Here is a 5,820-nt window from a genome sequence, read left to right on the forward strand (position 1 = left end):
CCAGCGTCACCGCATCCACTTTGGGCAAATAACGGTTTTGTAAAGGATTTTTTTTTTCTTCCTAAGGAAAAAAAAAGAAAGAAAGAAAAAAAAAAAACCACAGCTACAAACCGCACGCACACAAATTGGAGGAGTCTAAAATACCCGGTGTGCATCCCCACCAAATTCCCACCCTCTCTGTCCAAGGGCTAGTGTGTAGGGCTGCCCATGGCCAGCACCTCCCGTGTATTTTTGGGGCAACAGGGGCTAAAGCCACAGTTTCTGACCCAGGGCCCTGGGACCGGGCCGAGCCTGGCGACTTGTCACGACAATCCGCTTTGCATCGAGCGCGAGCCACGCAGCTGCCTTGCGTGGTGGAAAGGGCTTGGATTTGCACAGAGGAGGGATGTGGGGGGCCACCCCCGAGCTGACGGGCGCAGCATCCTACCCCCACCCCAGGAGCCTTCTGCCTTCTTCCCTCTGAGATAACCCGAGGTAACGGTGTCCCAGCCCCCCTGGGCCCTCCCCATGCCCCTCTCGCTCCTCCCCAGCTCCGGCTGGGGGCCATGGGTTGCATTTCAGGGGAGGAGACCCCAACACTTATCTCCTTCTGTCTTCTTTTTTTTCCCTTTTTTTTATGTTATAGGAGGAAAAGAAAAAGGTTTCTAAACTGATTTTTGTAGATTTTTTGTATTTTAAGGCGAAGCTATTCTTTGCAGCCCAGCTGCTGTTCCTGGAGCCCCTGGGGCCACCTCTGTGGCTTTATGGGGGGAGCGCAGGGTGCCGCAGCCCCCTGGGATGGCTGCCGAATTCTCTGGTCCACTCCATTTCACCGCTCCAGTCTTTTTCCTGGGGGAGCTAAGGCCGAACCCCGGTGCTGGCTCAGCCACACTCCCCCTGCTCAGCATGGCCTCGAGCTGGGCTGCAAGGCTGCAGTGGGCAGGGATGGCAGGGACCCTGCTTCCTGGGCACCCCTGCATCCCTCCAGCTCCCCCCTCCCTGCTGCGCCCCCCCAACACTCCTCCACCACTCATATATCCACCCCTCCCTGCCCCCCGGCCCCCACTGGCTACATGTTTTTGTTGTAAATGCTGTATAGGAAATTTTTTTCTCTTCCTTAGTTAGCTTTGGTTGGATTTTTTTTTTTTGACTGATTTGTTATCTTTTTTTTGTGGGGAAGCATGAAGATTAACTCTGGGTAGACTCAGTTACTCTCCCCACAGTGGTCTGTACCCGTGGGGAGCATTCGGTTGCAGGTCCCCCCCACCTTGGGGATGGGGTTTTGACCATTTGCCCAGCGCGGCAGGCCTGCAGCGCAGATGGGGTTAGTCTGAGGACTGGTTTGAAATAATCTTTACTGGAGCAGGGCTGTGCATCTCCTGCAAGGCTGCGTTACATTCTGTACTGTGTACAATAAAGGATCTTGCTTTCTGTTCCTCCCTGCCTGCCTCGGGCCCTGTTTTCCCTGCACTGTGGCTGGGAGGGACCCTCGGGACACAGTTGTGGGGGCAGAGGGGGGCCAGGGTCTGGCCCCTCACTTCGGGCAGGTGCCTCCTCCACAGGAGCTGGAACCAGGTCACTGAGGCAGGACTGGCCTCTCCTCAGACTGGTTGGTCCCAGGTCTGGGTGCTGCCATGGCTTTCCCAAAGCCATATCCAGTGAGAGGATCCATTTCAAACTGGGATGGCTTCTCCCTAGTGAGGTCCAATTTCATATTGCTTTCTCCCAAAGGTTTCTCAGCTGGTGGATCCGGCTGTCTCCATCACCTCCCAAGCCCCTCCAAGGGGCTTCTGGCAGTGTCCCTCAGTCTCTCAGTGCTGGAGAAACCAATGGCTCTTCTCTTGCAGGCTGTTTTCACAGCCTGGCCAAACTCCATCCCTAGATGGGGCCATGGAGTGATGCAAGGTCCTTGTGTGCTGCAGTGCTCTTGTATCCCAGACTTCTCCTCAGTCCATGCCTGGCCCCCAGCCACATTGCTGATTGATAGGTCCTTGAGCTGCTCTTCATCTTCTGTCATGCCTGAAGGCAAAGCGGAGAAGCGTGGCTGCCTCCTAGCCCAGGCAGGGCAGAGCCTTGTCCCAAACACTCTGCAAAACCCATTCACCCTGTATGAAACCTTCCAGGAGTTAAATCAGCTGCTCAGCCCCTGAAGACATCTGCTCATTCTCCATAGGGAGCTCCACAGCACCAAGCCTTGGTGTTTTGGCAAGCAAGCTCCTCACCAATGCTCAGGTTGGCTCTCCTGTGTGGGCAACCTGCAGCCATCCAGCAGCTGGGAGACATTTTGGTGGGAAGGAGCCATGGAGCAAGTCCTCCTCACCATTCCGGCGCTCACCTATGGCTCCTGCTGGCCTCCCAACCCTGTCACATTTTTATTTTCTACGAAGCTTTGTCCTCTAACTCGGCTTTTACAGTCTTAGGCAAACAGGAGGGGATGTGACAAACCTCGATGGCAGTGAGCTCCAGATGCCATTGCCCAGTAATCCCACCTCGCCGAGGCCCCCAGCAACCTAAGTCCTGATGCTCAGGACAGAGCGAGGGGAAAATGGGGCCACCGGCAGCGGGGCCGGCAGGCAGATGGCCCAGGGTGGCGGGACCTCAGCCTGGTCGCACAACGAACATGGGGGACCAGTTACAGATAGCGAGGATGAGCAGATAAGGCAAAGCTGGTCAAAGCCTCCATCAAGCAGCTTGTTGATGTGCAGTGGGATGGAGAGCCAGGCTGGGGAGCACCAACACGGCAACTACCACTTCCCTTCAGGACCAGGAATGGCCAGGACCACCACTCCTCCATCCCTCGGTCTCCTCCTTGCACACCCCAGCCCTGTCTGCCTCCTGCCTTCCGCCCACTCGCCCCCCCTGCTGCTGGGGAGGCTGAAGAGGAGCAAGCAGAGAGGATGGGAGGGTCAAAGCAGCATTTTGGGGAGGATTCAGGCATCCAAGTTGGGCAAAACCCTGGTGCTGGCATAAGCCTCTGTAACCTCCAGATGACAGCTTGCACCTCCTGCTCGGGTTGGGTGATAACAAGACCATCAGTGATTATTCAGGGCAAACAACAATCTGTGTCACTTGAGAGAGATAATAAAATGGCAGCTGGAATTGAATGGGGATAAATGTGTGGGGGTGGGTTTTTTTGGTTTTTTTTCCTGTTTTTTTTTTCTCTTTATAGTGTTATAACATGCACCAAGCTACTCCCTCCCTGGAATAAGAGCTCAGTTTTAGCAGTGAGTCCAAAAGCTGTTCAAATGCATGGCCCTCATTAAAAATCATTTGGAAAGGAGGAGCCCGTAAAAGGGAAAACATCATAACAGCCTTTTCCACATCCGTAACTCACCAAGCACATTTCTGCTCTCCCCATCTCGGAAGGATATAAGCTGGGCTGGAAAACATTCAAAAAGCAATAGCGATAGCCAAAGGTCTGCAGCGGCTCTTACACAGGAGCATATAAATAGCCAAGCACTTCCGTCTGGGGCAGGGTTTGGGGCTCGGGGACTTCATCTTTAATAGCCCAGGATGAAGATTTCCACCCCTGACTGGAAGAGTGTTTGTGGGAAGCGTTGCTGCCCTACAGCGCGTCCTCACAGCAAGACGCAGCTCCCGCCTGGCCAACGTCCCTCCTGGTGGCCTCGTGCCCAGGCTTTGCAACTTCTGTGTGTGGCTGCTGATGGCCCAGGGCAAGCAGGGAAGCTGCATCACAGCAGCTTCTCTGGTCCCCAGCTCTTCAAACACTTGATTTTTTTCAATACATGGGTGCATTTGGCTTTTAAATACCTGGAGTGACATGAGCGGCTACATGGGGAAAGCCAACTTCAATATGGGTGAGCTTCAGGAAAAAAAAAAAAAAAGAAAATAAAAATGTTTGGGCTGGTGAGCAATTAAAAGGTGAGGACCAGGTGCCGCATTGTCACCTAGGGGTGTGCAGCTCCCTTTGCATCTGTCTGGTACCACCTCATGGGTACCCATCTTCTGTTCCTGGCCACCACAGTTTTGTGGCCCTGTAGGCAACATGGTAGCACAGCTGGAAAGATCTTCGGTATCCAGAATACAACTGCATTTATACCTGCGGGCTGGAGTGCTTGTGTTGCAGGGAGGGCTTCAGCTCCAGCTTTGTGCTGGGATTTATTCTGCTTTAGGCTACAGGCAGGCAGGTTTTTTTTTCATGGGAGGTGTAGGTCCAGATCTCCAGCTCCACGTCTCCCACTCCTGGGCAAGCTGCAGGTAGAGGGAGACCACTGAAACCACCTTCTCCTGTGCTCCCATTGAATTGTAGAACCACAGATTGGTTTGGATTGGAAGGGACCTTAAAGCTCTCTCAGTCCAACCCCGCCATGGGCAGGGACACCTCCACCAGCCCAGGCTGCTCAAAGTCCCGTCCAACCTGGCCTTGGGCACTGCCAGGGAGGGAGCACCCACAGCTTCTCTGGACAACCTGTGCCAGGGCCTCACCACTCTCACAGTGAAGAACTTCTTCCTAATATCCAGTCTAAATCTGTCCTCTCTCAGTTTGAAAAGAAAGCAGAGGCTGCACAAATACCTTGGAGTGTCCGAGCCCTCCAGTGCTGAGTTTCCAGCCACTCACCAGGCACTAATACCATAATAAGCCACTAAGTGCCTTCTGAAACCATTAGCCAATTGCTGCATTAAATGCCACAGGGGAGGCTCCATCATTCCTCAGCCCTTTTTACAAGGGCTTCCTGGAGGCTTAGGTGGGGAAAGGAGGGGTGCCCCTACTCTGCTACAGCAAGAGCAAGCTGGGGTGAGGTTGAAGTGCCTCCTGCATCAGGGTCCTGAGTGGGGGACACCCACATCATGGCAAGCCAGAGCGAAATGTGAAGGTGGAAGTGTTTGTTTCAGCTGGCCATGAAGTCAGGCCAAGCAATGAGAACTTGTCTGGTGTACAAGTCAGTAGCCATGACATCTTATGTTGAAGGCTTTTTAGTTTAATGTAAATAGAAAACAACATGGAGAGAACAGGTTGCAACTGAGGCCAGAAACCATGAGCTCCCACAGTGTTGAGCTAGCGTAGCTGTCACCCTTGCAAGATCATCTACCTTCCTGCCATAAACTTTGCTCAGAGTCGTGAGGGGATCCAGTGAAAAAAGGTCTCCAAAATGGTACAGCCACACCAGCCCTGGTGCCCACCTGGGCAGCATCCCTGGGTCTGGCACTCCCCAGCTCCCCTCCTGCAAGGGTATGTGCCGAGGGTGCGCTGCACCCAGCATTGAAGGATTCGCTTTTGAAAACTCAGCTCTTGGCTTCTTGGCCGCGTCGGACCCAGGAGAGGGCAGCAGCAGCCTGGGCTGCAGCCTCCGCCACCCTTTCCGGAGCTCCTTAGCATCCTCCAAGCTGCTCAGAGAAAGCTGAAAAAGAAAAGCAATGTACAAAGGAAGCAAGAAATTATGAAAATCCAGTGGGCAAGCTGGCAGTACACTCTTGGGCCTCAAAATCATTTGCTTTCAAGGTGGAAGTGGAGAGAAAAAGGTCTGTCTTTGAAAACAAACTGAAGTGCCAGGGCTTTCCATGACGGGTTTTCCACACCAGCCTTTCATTCAGATATCAGTGATCACTGTACAGATGCTTTATACAGCACCTAAAAATCAGATGGCAATTCTGGGGTTGTTCCTGATGGAGGTGGAAGGCAACGACGTGCACTGTGTGCACTTCAGGCTGTTGCAGGGACGCTAAAAGCCCATGGGATCCTGCTCTGGAGCTCTTGGAGCTTCATTCAGAGCACTTCAAGATAATTAAAGGTGATTACCAGTACTTCACTGGCGCAATGGCTGCCTTTTTCTTGCCTTTTCCTTGCTAATCTTGGTGCTCCTGGCAGGGAAGCCTGGAAAT

The sequence above is a fragment of the Mesitornis unicolor genome, unplaced genomic scaffold, assembly GCF_000695765.1.
Source record: "Mesitornis unicolor isolate BGI_N332 unplaced genomic scaffold, ASM69576v1 scaffold21040, whole genome shotgun sequence".
Taxonomy (NCBI): Eukaryota; Metazoa; Chordata; class Aves; order Mesitornithiformes; family Mesitornithidae; genus Mesitornis; species Mesitornis unicolor.